Here is a 15,429-nt window from a genome sequence, read left to right on the forward strand (position 1 = left end):
GGTTGGGTTGATTTACAATAGATTATAGCAGAAGAGCAGACAACCATCATAATGCATTTTGCAATGTATTCATAACTGGAGTGCTTTCTGAAACATAACACACCATATTGCACCTTTACTGGGGGAAACTTTGTCACTTCCTACCAGGGTACATCGCCATAATAAACACATGGTGCAAACCTGATCTGTTATAGAGGAGGTTTTGTTCCACTCCTGCTGCCCAGTCAGTTCTATGGAAAACAGCATCACCATTCTCAGAAGATCCCTCTGACCTCTTTTTTGCCTTTACAAACAATTTTATTATTCTATAAACTTTAATATACAAAAATTAGACACTTCTGGACCATCTATCAAATTTGTACATACTCAGCCTGTCTTTGATTTCTGTTTTCATGTTTAATCTTTAGACTACTTGAAAGATTGGCCCTTAAACACCACCGATGCTGGAGCTGAAAGAATAAAATGTTCATCTCGCCCGCCCATCTAAATATTAATTTAATGGAATAACATTTGTAATCCATCAGAATATCTGGCGTATTAAGAGCACTAAGACTCAGACTCCACACTCAGCATTTTTGCTGACTTTCCTTCCTGGCTTCAAATAGCATACACTTTATTAATGTAGCAGGTCTTTTCCAGTCTTACTGAGCAAAGTGCTTAAAGCGCACACACATTCATTCAGCACTTTCTCTGTTATAGACACGCATACTGCTGATTTGTATGCAGCAGCTGTGTTGCTTGCACTCTGTATTATGTGTTTAAACTTTTCATATTTTCTAATATCACAGTTTTATCTTCCTTCATACATTTTCTCCAGAAAACTTCACCATGCTTCTGACTGGTTAATGCTGCCAGTTCCACCCATTTCATGTGGACATGCGCTTAGCTAGACTGGGAAACCTGGGTCGATAACCACCTTCATGTGACGCTTATCCTGCACAGTGCTGTGAAAAAAGTATTTGCCCTCTTCCTGATTTCCTAATGTGTTGAATATCTGTTACAGTTTCATGTTTCAGATCATGAAACAAATGTTAATATTAGTTAAAGTAAATAAAAAATGAATATCAATCAGATTTACATTCAGACTTTTGAGCCATTCGGAGGTGGATTTGCTGCTTTGTTTTATAGCATTGTACTGCTGCATAACCCAAGTGTGATTGAGCTTTAGGGTAAAAACTGATGGCTCAATGTTCTCCTTTAGACGTCTTGATGCATTCTCAATCATCCAGGAAAATAAATCTCCAAAAGTTGATTCTGTTCATCTGGACGTAGCGTTTTCTGGGAGAAACGTTTCGTCACTCATCCAAGTGACTTCTTCAGTCTCAGCTGACTGCAGGTTTCCCCAACCTTATAAACAGTACATTTGCATAATGACTGAAACCAGCCCACTGAAGGAACAATGGGCTGTGAGGTCAGTTCCTTAATCATAATTATGCAAATTCTCATGACCATTGATCAACAACCACTGACCAAAACCCACTGATCAAGGACCACTGATCAATGGCCATGAGTACCATTCACAGAGAGTTGGGGAATGGCTGCAATCACAGCATTGTAAGATGGCGAAAGATGTACCCTTAGGCTCCCTCCTCGATTCAAAGATGGTCTTTCCCTTTTCACGTAAATGGCCTCCTTGACTCCACGCTCAAACCGGCGTTCTTCCCTGTCCAGGATGTGTACATCCTCATCCTTGATAGAGTGTCCCTTGGATGAGTGACGAAACGTTTCTCCCAGAAAACGCTACGTCCAGATGAACAGAATCAACTTTTGGAGAGTTCTCCTTTAGAGTTTTCTGATGGCGAGCAGAAATCATGGTTCCATTAATTACAGGAAGATCTTGTAGCAGCAAATCAGCTCCAGATCACAGATCACACTACCAACACCATGTTTGACTGTTGGTATGAAATACTGTGTTAGTTTAATGGCAGATGTAATGGGACTAGTTCACAATTTGTCTCATGAATCCAAAGAATATTTTCACAAAGGTTTTGAGGATCATCAACATGTTTTTTGGCAAATGGGAGATAAGCCTTTTTTGATGATTTTGGTCAGCAGTGGTTTTCTCCATGGAATTCTCCCATTAATGCCAATATTGCTCCGTCTTTTTCCTACTGTTGAATCATGAACTCTGACATTAACTGTGTCAAGTGAGGCCTGCAAATTTTTACATGTTGTTCTGGTTCTTTGTGACCTCCTGGGTGAGTTGTTGATGCGCTCTTGGAGTAATTTTGGTAGGTCGGTTACTCGTGGGATGCTTTACAACTGCTCCAAGTTTATTCCATTTGTAAATAACAGCTCTCACCGTGGTTCACTGGAGTCACACATGGTCTTGTAACTGTTTCCAGAACAATAGATGTCTTTGTTTCTCATCTGTTCTTGAGTTTGTTTAGATTATGGCTAGATGCTATGTTGACACAAATAGAGAGGAAAAAGGAGAGACAACTGACATGCAACCTGGATGTTCCCACATGTCCAAACAGCTGTCGTCATGCTAGGTAATAATAAAGTGTAGATACAACTGCAGAAACCACGGGAGATCAACTTGAAGATGCAAACAAAGAAAAAATGATAATAAAAGAAAGAACCAAACCAAACCAAGACTAAATACACACAAAAGGGAGAATGATGAAGTACAGATGATATCAAGACAATAACAAGAGCAGGAAAAGGTAAAAAGCAGGAAAGGATAAACACAGTACGCCACATGAGGAGCTAGCATGAACATAAAGCAAGTAACTGAAAGAATGATGAAGAATTTACTCAAACAAATGGTAAGACACAGAGAGGGCAAACAGAAGGCATGGATAACTTATAACGTTTATTTTTGATTGTATCATTTTAGAAATTTTCAGGAAAACAATTTAATTTTGTTTACGTCGGGGGGCCTTTCTCAATATGCGTACTTGTGCGTACTTGCGTTCTCGTGTACTCGTGATACGTCATCAGTCGGAGACCAAGTACTGTTCCAATTCGAAGTACGCATCAAGCCGAGAACGCGAAAAAGTCCCGGATGTGTTCTCGCTCCGCCCGTTTTATCGAGCATGCATCGGTGGTGACTTGTGTGGACTTGGTACAGCTAAATATCCCAGAATGCATTTCGTCCAAAACTCAAACGCGGCAATGGCGGACGAGCGGGTCTAAAAACTTTTAAATATTACTCTTTCTGGGTCACAAAATAAACTTTTAAGTTCTTTTCAAGCGAGAATGTAGCTGTGTAAACTTCGGATATCTGCTCAGTTTATCAAGATATCATATATTTCCAAATGAGGTCCGACGTTTTCGGAGACGTCTGTGACCCGCCAGCTCCATAGCAGACAGCGAGGTCGAGGATTATTACAGCCGGCGAGAACAGCGGACTCTCGGCAGATCGTTTTCAACCCCCCCGCGGTCTTTTCGCTACTCAGGTTAAACAAACCCCAGTAGTTGTCTATTGTATTGAGTGTCCACTAAAATAAAAATAAAAGCGTTCTAACATCTCACCTGCTTGTTTTTATTAAGGTATGTACATGTATACTATTTTTATTAATAGAGATTTCACTAGTGAGGTTAAACATGATATATAAGTCACTTAGATCACTTCTAAATGTTAATGTTTGGCTTATTTCGGCTTTTTATTTGTTCCTGAGTAAACCGGTTTGGCTGTGATTAAAGTTAAGCTTCATAACATATTACTCACAGTTAAATTAAGGACGGCAGTAAAAACTCCGGACCTGTGACATCATCAAGTACGCTGGTGTTCCAATTGTACAAATCGCGAGTCCGTGCTCGCGTTCTCGGCGAGTCCGTACTCCCGTGCGTTCTCGGCGAGTACGTACCCGCCGAGAACGCGAGTACGTACTCGCGTACTTGAGAATTGAGAAAGGGCCATGGTCTCCGTGCCTGCCCGGCCGGCCCCACAAGGCTACATGTGCTGTTTTGGTTCTCTCTCTCCATCTCTGCCTGGGCGGAGCTCACTGTGGGCTCCCGCCCTTGGCCCACACACCTGACAACAATCACCTGTCATCACCAGGAGCACTATTTGAGGCTGGAACACAGGCTGTATCCCAATTCAGGGTCTGCAGCCTTAAAGGCCGCATTTTAAGGCCGATTACATCACAGCGACGCGACGAAGGTTGTCCCAATCCAAAGGCTGCTCGAAATGCGGCCCTCAAATGCATCCTTCATTTCCCTGAATTTTAAGGACGTGGCGGTGTAGACTTCGTGGCCCAACATATCCCAGAATGCACAGCGCGGCGGTGGGTGTGGATAATTTTGCCGGAAAAAAACGGCGGATGAGGCCCGCCCGAAGAGTGAACTTTAAGTACTGAATATTATGTCACTTATTTATGTGCAAATGTTTAATAACGAAGAACATTAAAACATTCCTGTTGGCCACATGTCGGCAAAGTCATGTGACATTAGTGACGTTTGTACTAACTTGGTTTTAAAGCCTTTACTTTAAAATATACGCCGTTCAATAGCTGAGCTTAATCTTACAGAGAATGATCAAAGCTCATGTAGAAACAAACAAACAAATGAACAAAAGATTTTCTCCTTCATTTCTGTCAAACATATGAAATATGTATTGATAATATGTATGAAGTATGAAACGTTTCCAGCTGTTAGTATCATGGTTGCTAGGCAACCTGGGCAGCGCAACGGAGGCTAGACCGTCCCATTTCACAAGCCTCGCATTTCCGGCCTTAGCGGTCTTTAAGTACGCGGCCCTTGAGGATCGTTGAGGCTGCGTACTTTAAGGCTGCAGACCCTGAATTGGGATACAGCCACAGATCCTCTCGTCGCTGGATGACTGTACTACTGACGTTAGTGTTTCTCACAGCTCCTGTGAACTTGTGCTTAGTAATTTAAGATTCGTGATTCGTTTGTGACTTCCCTTCTGTTCTGCTTCAGACCTTCCTCCCCTGTGACCTCCCTGCCGTGTGAGCATGTGTGAGTGTGGGCAAGAAGACGTGAGCGAGTGTGAGAGAGCTACCCTGTGATTCCCTGGGGTTTTGGATTCCCTTCACTGTATATATTGTGCACTGGTGCTGTAAATAAACTGTTTTTGGAGACGTCTAACCGCTCTGCGCCTGAGTTCCTACAACCAGATTGTGACAGTTCATTACTGAGTCACTCCTAAAATATTTTTTAGTCGTGGAGTGTTTTTTATATTGAGCTCAAAACCAGTATTGCACTTTTACTGACTGTAATTAGCAAGCCTGCAACAGTGCAGTACTTAAAAACTGGTTGGACACCACTGCATGACCAGAATTATAGTGAATGTGTACAATCCATTTGCAATCTCCACGTCTTTGGTGACTAGGCCCGAGCCCAGATGCTGTTTGCAAACTGACTATCATGTGCTAAGACAGCAATAACACCAGGATAAAAGGGCAATAACACAGAATTGGTCTGGTATCGGTTTTTAAATCAACTGGGTTCAAGTTAGCACTAACATGCAATCTGTTTGCAATAATACCACAATTAAATGTGATAAATCTTAAATGCAGTCAGATAAGTTCTGTTCTCTTGGCAGCTGTCAAACCCAGACATGTCCATCAGATCGCCAGATGAAGAAGTGTGATTTGTCACTCCAGAGAACACGTCTCCATTGCTCTGGAGTCCACCGCTCTGCATTTCGCTGGGTGATGTAAGGCTTGCATGCAGCTGCCATGGAAACCCATTCCATGCAACTATCAACGCACTGTTCTTGAGGTAATCTGAAGCCCGCATGAAGTTTGGAGGTCTGTTGTGATTGATTCTGCAGAAAGCTGTCGACTCCTGCGCACTATGCACCTCAGCATCAGGTGACCCTGCTCTGGGATTTTGGCCTACCACTTCATGGCTTAGTTGCTGTCATTCCCAACTGATTCCAATTTGTTATAGTACCACTAACAGCTGGCTGTGGAATATTTGAGAGCATGGAAATTTCACGACTGGACTTGTTGCACTTGTTGTGGCATCCTATCATTGCACCATGATGGAATTCACTGATCTCCTGACTTGTTCTTTCACAAATGTATGCATGTTTAGGTGCTTGGTTTTATATCCTACTGAGAACCAGCATATTCATTTATGTCCTTTGTAATGGAGATGTGTTTTTGGCCTATATCTTTTGACTTATTTGAGCTACCCTACTAAGTCCCAGGCTTTCCATTGATATCTCATGTGTTTGGGTGCCATCTTTTCGCTCCAAAGAAGAAGGAAATCACACAAAAAAACATTCAATGGGAAGATTCCTTTTTCCTCGGTTCTCAGGAGCATGTACCTGTGGCCATCGAAGTGATTGGAACATCTAAATTTAATGGTTTTGATGGGTGATGGGTGAATACTTTGAGACAATCACAATCAGTGATTATAATCAGTGCAAATACTCATTTTCCCCTGGTTTTGTGACTAAATCTATCAACAAAACGTGTTCATGTCCAAAATATTTATGCACTGTGTTGAGCAGATTATAACTGAAGTTGAACTAAGGATATGCTGTATAATATTAACCTGTACCACAAGGTCAATGTGACCTTTATTTAACCAGGCCCGTCATTAAGAGCACATTTTCATTCACATGGCAGCCTGACCAAAGGTAAAGCCTACTTGGAAAAAAGCAGGTAGCTAAAAAGAAATATCAGAAGTTAAAAGAACAGCAGCATATTAGTTGGTGAAATTCTGCCCCTGGCGATGAAAGTTTCAGTTATGTTTTGTAATTAGTCTCCAAAAAATGTATCTTTAATGTAGCAAAATCTCCATGCAACCTTGAAAACAGAGTGAAAGAAGGTGTAGGATTGGTTTGGTTTGGATGCTGGTAGAAAAACTGAGTTTCCTATTCTCCAGGGAAAGTTTCTGCAGCGTTCTACTGTTCAGTCTACAGAGGTCAGTACAGCAAAGCTTTAACTCCATAGAAGACATGGTGCTCTTTAATCTGAGAGAGGAGTGGGTGTTTTTGGTCTTGCCCTTGACTCCCTTGTCATTGCAGGGCTGTCAAACTGATCAGTCGTGTAACTGGAATTAAGTCAGTCACGGCTTAAGTCCAGAGTCTCGGTCCTGCTCCTGCGTCACTTATAGAAAGGCCTGGGCATTGATCCGTGATCAGGTTCTGCTCATCAGCTGTTTTGTTGCTGGCAGGGCAGGCAGCAGCAGAGCGGCAGCTCATTTAATTAATGCGGATTTGACTGGTCACGCTGCAGACTCACAGCTACCTGCTGCCCCGCTGCAACCGAAAACCTTCAGCCGTGTCACAACACCGCATCAAAGAGATTTAAGGATTTCTTATGTAATTAACTTGGACCTCTCTCAGCGAGGCCATCACAGAGCTCGTCGTGCAGCTGGCAGCAGAGTTTTGTCATCTTCCCTGTGGTCTAAAAAGAAAAAAATACCTTCGTCTTGTCATTTTTGACAGCTGCTTCAGTTTTAGGCAGCTGAACATTAATTGCCATCTGACACCTTTTAATAGAGACACAGACAAGATGATGTTCAGTATGGCTGACTTTCTGCCCATCAAGCTGTCTGCTGTCATTTGGTACTGGCCTGTACAGTCATTTGCTCAGGCACAAGAGAGTTTTGACTTGCATTAATGCAGCTTGATAGAAAGTTAATAAAAAATTGAAGAGGAGAATGGAAAAGAGGGAAACGGAGAAAGAACTTAATGATATCTAACAATCTGTTTAGGTTTTTTTTCCACTTCTCATAAATCTGCTTAATAAACTCTTCTAAGTGTTTGGTTTGTCATCATAAGTTCTCAGCAGCTGCTCATTTCCCTCTGTGCTGACTGCTCTTTCTTTCTATAGGTCACCATGTTTTTCCTAATAGTCATAAATATTTATTAGCATCTGCTGATGCAAACATTCTGTAATTTTTCCTCGCGTATAAAGTATCACGTGCGTAGATGAATCTACAGTTTATTTCTGTGAATGTGTGTATGTGTCGGTGAGCCCACGCCATATTGCATGTTTGATTTCGCTATCTGCTGGCACCAGCTGTGAAACTATTGGGGATTTAAATATTTAACATCTCGAGATATCATTTTCACAAGCTTCCATCCACCACTTCTGTCTGTCTGTAAACGTGACTGCCGTGCCTCAGTCTCATGCATTCGAGCGTGCACACTTTAGCGCATTTTTTTTGCAACAATCTGCAGGTTTTGTTTTTGTTTACGTGTTCGCGAACCTAGTGTGTCGATACGTGGGAGTAATTAACATATTTGTGTGCTGTTTCACTTGCAGAGATGCTATACATCTAAAACAGATTGATCTATTCTAAAAAAAACAAACAAACCCATAATTTCATTGTTGTGTACAATGACAATAAAGGCCTATTCTAGTCTGTACCAATCTCTGGCATAACCCAGACTTTTCAGCACCTGTATGTGAACATATGAAGGACATTTGTGTGTTTTACATGTGATACTGCACGAGAAAGCGCTACATGTTCATCATCATGTGCTTTTTCTCCTGTTGATGCGTGAGCATTAAACAATAAGCAGCAACCTTTGGTGTAAAAAAACAGAACAAAAGCAGAGGTGCCAAAATTTGCAGATCCCTAAATGGCCACTTGAGGCAGTTATACATTATTAATGAAGAGGCTACTTTGAATGAAAGGTGCACTGGTTTGAATCGCGGAACTGGACATACTGACAGTGTTCTTGGTGTTGCTGCCATTCTGGGGATTATGTGCACACCAGTGTGTGACACCAAAGGAGGTGCACTGTCTTCCTTAAATGAATTATTAAATGATTCTGCTTAGAAAGTCTAAATATTTGTAACACATCAATAAGACGATGCTCCTGCAGATGAACGTCATCGCAACTATCTCCTGAAGGTGGCAGGCCTCATTTGACTCTGGAGCCTGAGCTGAGTGGACATTCATCCACTGCCTTGGACTACTGCATAGTATAAAATCTATGAGTAAATTATTTTTTTTTCAAAATTTGTTTTTGCACTTGGAAAAACACAGACTGACTCCTGATATCAAACACTGACATGTGGCCCTTGGAAAGATGCCTACACTTACCGAAGGTTGAATAATCAAACAATCCATTTGTGTAAGTCCCTGCAGGGACAGCAGAGAGTTTTATTGTACTTTTACATCCTAGAGCAGCGGTCCCCAACCCCCGGGCCTCGGACCGGTACCGGTCCGTGAGTCGTTTGGTACCGGACCGCAAGAGTAGAGGCTCAGGTGTGAAATGTATGGTTTTCAGGGTTTTTATCGGTTTTCAGCGTTATTTTGTTATCGTTTTTATCATTAACTCGGTTTTCCTGGGTCTTTTCACGTGTGTTATGAATAAATCTTCTTTTTTTCGGTACCGGTACTAGTTTTATTTTGTTGTATTTATCCGCGACACCTTAAAGGCCGGTCTGTGAAAATATTGTCGGGCATAAACCGGTCTGTGGTGCAAAAAAGCTTGGGGACCGCTGTCCTAGAGTGAAGAACTCAGAAGGCAGTCCTGGACCGGATGTGCTGCTTCTCTGAGGACTATTGCTGCTGATACCAGAGCATGAAACTCGGGGCTGCCGACTGCCCTTTTGCCAACAAGTGATGGACACAGAAGCACGGTGGCTGCAACTGGGGTGAAATCACACCAGCTGGTGACTTTGAAGATGGCGGAAACTGGACGACTACCTCGCCGTGCATGGGGGGGAGGGGAGGGACAACTCTGCGGTGATTCAGGGAGTTAAGGTACCATCACCATGGAGGCGGTCCCTCCCCTCTTCTGAAGCTTGCCCTGCCCTTTCTACTGCGTCTCCTCTGGCGGTTACTAGGGCCACACCCACCCCTCCATGGGGCTCTCTGGCATGAGGACAGGAATGTTTCTGTAAAGTACAAACCACCAGGGTACGAATAAGCAATCCATGCGAAAGGTACTGAGCCAGTCACAAGCTCTTGAATCCCTAAAGGTGCAACACAGCTTTATTTTATTTGGCAGAAGTGCTGTAGAGAGTGATGAAAACTGAACAAGCTGTCAGTTGGACACCTTGGTAAGGCCCGATGGTAATAAGTATGAACAGGAATGTGGCCCATCTGTCTACTGGTATTCAGGTCATGAACATGACCACTAGGAAACACCTAGTGGTCTAAGATGATTGTTGTTAATTAAGTGTTAATTTAAGATTTCATGTAATTCATATAAACTTAACCAACAACAATTTAAGTAAACTTGAGTCGTGAAGAAAGGAAGTAAAGGCAAAGGGAGGTGAATATTACTGAGAATACATCAGACTGCCACCTGCACATGCATACATCTATAAACATATACATATTTATTGTCTTTTCTGGCCCTTCTGTTATTGCAGCAGGGATGTCTCTGTCTGTCTTTATTTGTCTCTCACTGAATATTTCTTTTCCTCCTTTCGATCTCTCTCCTCAACCATGAGATTACCTGAAGGGACAGCAAGCTATCAGTATAACACACACACACACACACAGACAGAGAAATGCTCACTTCAGTGAAAACACACACACGCACATTCACAAGGAAGAATGCACAAGAATGTCCTCCCGAATGAGCGCATGTACATGGGTGAAGATTGAAGGCACACACATGCAGAGGCAGGCAGTTGTAACAGTCAGCAGGGACAGTTAGTTGAATAGCACTCATTTAGATGGAATGGGCATTTCACACTACCTGCATGTGTGTGTGTTTGCACCGTGCAGGGCTTTGGGAATAAGACACTATTACCTGAGAGAGTCTATGAGAAACTCTGTAAATATTGACAGAGAGCGAGAGAGAGATGAGCCAGCGATATGAACCCTGAGGGGGCTGTGGATTGATAATTTGATGGTTTCACTGGGAGAGAAGATTGGATCGAGAGGAGAGAGAGAGAGGGGTGAAGATTGGGGGAGGAGGAGAGGAAGAGGTGGGATTTGAACCCTCGCTGTTGCCATGGCAGCATTTGGCTGTTAGACGAGTGCAAATGTCCACAGCTCGAAAGAATTTGTGGAGACAACACTGGAGCGAGTTGCGCGTCGTTGCCGTCAGCGCCGCTGCACAAAAACAGAATCTCCGGGAGATAAAGGCCTTCGACAGAGAAAATAATTAACTTTTCTTAATTTAAAATTAGCAATTGTTACGAGTCAGCTGCTAGGAGCGGTGCTACGGCAGGACTTTAGGGCTTTCGTGTTTATGTGTCCCATTGAAAAGAAGAATTAAATGTTCCCAGAGGAAAAGGCAGAAAATTAAGTTTCAGTCCCACAAGGGAGTCTCGTCAAACGAACAAGAGACAGTAATTATCATCAAGCCTTAACAATCTGGAAATATCAATAGAATCAACTCACTAATTGAATGCTTATGTTAAAATTAAAGTTTTGGCAAATCTGTTCATAACTGATAATTCATTAAACACTGTTCACCTCAGTTACTGTATCAAACTTATCTGTGGCCAGAGATGGGCTTTAATGCATTACTTGTAACGCGTTACTGTAATCCGATTACTTTTTTCAAGTAACGAGTAAAGTAAGGGATTACTATTGCAAAAACGGTAATTAGATTACCGTTACTTTCCCGTAGGAACGCTGTGTTACTGCGTTACTAAAACCGTGATTTTTTGCGAGAATGTCTCATGACGGTGACGTAAGCGAGTGCGACGTTCGTGACAACAGCTGTGTGCAGATCAACAATGGATCATATATGGAGTGCGGGAGAGAGTATGAGCGTGCAGCGTTTAAAGCGTGGAAGTACTGACCTTACTTTGAGTTTGATTCCATAAAAAGTGACAAAAACATTAGTGTCCGTTGTGCGTGGGAAGAAAACTTCTTTTTACAGCGAAAAACCCCTAAACTTCCAAGCAAGCACCGAGTAGCTACGACGTAATGGGAAACTCACAGAGAAACTCGCGGATTCTTCCACTGACCGCTGCACACCTGCACCAGGGTAAACCTCCGCCTACCCCACTCCTGCTTTACAGGTGAAAATAGAGCAAAAGGACCGCTAGTCTTTGACTTTATTTATTTTCTGCTGTGTTTTACTTGCATCTATTTGAAAGACTGAGTGTAAACACACACACAAAAAATTTATGTGCTGGAATGTGCAGAAAATAGGTTTAAATATTAAACAAATTTCTTCCAGTCAGAGAATGTTGCATATAATTAAATTTTTACTTGATGCATAAAGTTAAAAGATTAAAAGTAATAAAACAAGTTTTAAAAAGAGACTTTTTCATTTGATTACATTTTGTATGATGGATTATGCAGAAAAAGTAGAACTGGGCTGAAAGATCTATCACTTTATCACCTATTCAGGTTGTAAATCGTGTTTTTAAAAAGTAACTAAGTAACTAAGTAATCAATTACTTTTGAAAATAAGTAATCAGTAAAGTAATGGGATTACTTTTTGGGGGATGTAATCAGTAATTAGTTACTGATTACTTTTTTCAAGTATCAGTGTTATCAGTTATAAGTTATCAGTGACTTTTTAATACAGCCAATCCTTGATTTGGGTTGTTATTGTAGGCATGCTTTCTACTCACCTGCCTTACAAATTATAAGAAAATCATACAGATTGGACTGAGACTACAACGACTAGGCAGTGCAAAAGACTAGAAAACATGACACATTAATCTGCACTGATAGCAGTGGATGGACGATATACGTGAAAGGGCTGCCAGTTAAACCTAAAGCATATTAATAATCTACACTAGGTGTCACACCTAGAAAATGAAGACTACAAAATAGGACAAGCATATCTCAGCCTCAGCTTCTCTATGGCAGATAATGAATATAAAGCACGATGTGATGTAGGTCTCCAGATATGACCTTCTGACAGCATGACGCCGAACAAGATAGCGCACCACTTGGAGGTTTCATCAAGTCACTTGTTCGTTTGTTCTAGTAATGTCACACATTGAAGTTGTGCCCCTATAATTAAAGTCAGCATTTCAAAAGTAAAATCTGAAAGGATGTGCATAGTATATTCAATATTAGTATTGTGAGTATTTTAAGAGGTGGGAGCCTGCTGAGAGAGTTTGCATGGTCCTGGTTCTTATTTAACTCTTGTTTGTTGATGTATTTCCTTCATTTTCTTATCTCTGACTTTCTCTGTTTTGTCTGTTTGTCTTGTTATCTGCTTTTTTGTTTAGTGTGTTCGTGATTCTCTTAATCGCCCTCAACAGTTTCCCTTGTGTTTGTTTCTTCTTTTTGCATTTGGATCCTGTCTACAGCATAATGCTGTTGGCATGAGTCACATTTCAAAAGCAACCTTCCCATGAGTGCTGAAATATTTGTATTTATATTGCATATGGGAAACTATAAATATGAATGTCAGTTTCATTTCACAGTTATCATGTTTACATTTTTGTCTTAGTACAAAATCTCACCATCAACCTACGATAAGCGATATTTTCATTCATTTTATTATGGGCCTTCTTTCATAATTTGAAAAGCCTTATATTTAGTATTTACGCTACACTCTAATGCACTTGAACTTGAGTGAATAAATAACGTTACGAGATAAAAGTCTGGCCTGATCTTATGTAAAGGTTCATCGTGAGCTTGATAAATGAAGTGCACAAGGTTCGTAAAACAGAGTGGTTCTCACTGCCTTGTGATTAGATGGAGGTGGAGATGACTATTGATTTTACTGAGCACATGTGACATCAGTGTTTAGATCAGCCTTTCATTGATCCCATGTGGGATGAATAATTTCCAATAAATCTGACAGTGAAACAGTTGTTCATCTTTCTCATTCATTTTTGATTTTAGATGTGCATGTGTAATCTCTCTAACGATGTTAGAAGGTTTGGCAATAAATAAGACACTTGTGTTTTACAAGCCCATGAGACCAACTAAAGCTTTTAAAACATTTAACCCGGAGATGCTGTGTTTAACACTGATAATGACGTGCACGGTATATTTTATGGTTTCCTTAAAGAACCGTGAACTTTCACTCTCTTTGAGAAGTCGATACTTGATGAACAGCAAGTGAAACGCATCTGTTGTGTTCCTATTTTCAGTTTAAATCTCATCAGCTGTTGTTTTAACAGTTTACTCCTCAGTGCTTTTTCCCCACCTACCAGTCATCAGCCGGGTCTGGATCTCGTTTCACATCGGCAGCTTCTCTACTAATGAGCTGCTGCTGTGATTGTCAGCCGTAGGAGAGGCTGAAAGTTACAGGAAGTTTGAGCTGAGTGGTCAATTTCAGGCGGGTCGACACTGACACTGCAACAAAATCCGAGATGTTTACCCGAGAACTTTCTTTTTTCTTCTTTTTAATGTCAGAAACTCTTACAGTTTTACGATGAGTCTGCTTTTCACTGACATACTAAAATCAGCAAAATTGCCTGAATTTTAACACTGAAGTTTTAACAGATGGTTATTTTCTGTGACGGAATTATTTTTCCTTTTTACAGTTAGTTAATGATTTAATGTTTGAATATCAAAAAACTCAGTTATTTCATATATTTATTTGCCTGTTTGTGTGGTGCAGTTATAATCATTGAGTCAACTTAAACTGCTGTAACTTTTTTTGCCGTTATGTCGTTGATCACCTAGGCAAAGGTGGCATTTTGAACTTTGCCTTTTTTATGACAAAGATATTTCACCTATTTCATTCGATCTCTTCTGCTCAACTGAAATATATGGAGCCCCGCAGGGGACATGGGAGAAAAAAAAAATTAAGGCGGACTTTTGCGAGATCTCGCAAACGTTTTAGCCGCATTCTTCGGACGCTGGCTCGAAGCCGACCGGGAGGTCGAGGCACGATGTGCCGGGAAAGCGGTGTTCCTCCCGGCTGTAGTAGGTCTCGACCTCCCGATAGCTCGAAGCTAACGGGAGGTCTCGACCTCCCGTTAGCTTCAAGCTAATGGGAAGAATGCGGCTAAAACTTTTGCGAGTTTGTTTTGCCGCATTCTTCTAATGGGAAGAATGCGGCTAAAACTTTTGCGAGTTTGTTTTGCGAGATCCCGAGTTAGTTTTGCGAGATCTCGCAAAAGTCCGTCTTAATTTTTTTTTCTCCCATGTCCCCTGCGGGGCTCCGTAGAAATAAATGTGTAACAAATGACAAATTTATTTCAATTGAATTGCTTTGTGTTCCTCCCACCGTCCAAAGACATGCAGCTTGTGGGGATAAGTTAACTGGAAAATCCAAATTGCCATTAGGTGTGAATGTGCGAGTGAATGTGAGCGCGAATGGTTGTCTGTCCCTGTGTGTTGGCCCTGCGACAGACTGGCGACCTGTCCAGGGTGTACCCCGCCTCTCGCCCTATGACAGCTGGGATAGGCTCCAGCGCCCCCCACGACCCTGAAAAGGAGAAGCGGAAGCAAATGGATGGATGGATGCTTTGTGTACAGTCATAACACTTTCTATTGCTGCTGTCATACCTCCTCTGATAGAGCGTGACTGTATATGATTAAACACATTTACTGTGTACACATTTCAGGTGCATAATTTGAATATTTAATCCAAAAACTCATCTTACTTACAGAATATTTTCTTGACCAAACAGCAAATTGGCAGTGTTCAGG

The sequence above is a fragment of the Neolamprologus multifasciatus genome, chromosome 13, assembly GCF_963576455.1.
Source record: "Neolamprologus multifasciatus chromosome 13, fNeoMul1.2, whole genome shotgun sequence".
NCBI lineage: Eukaryota > Metazoa > Chordata > Actinopteri > Cichliformes > Cichlidae > Neolamprologus > Neolamprologus multifasciatus.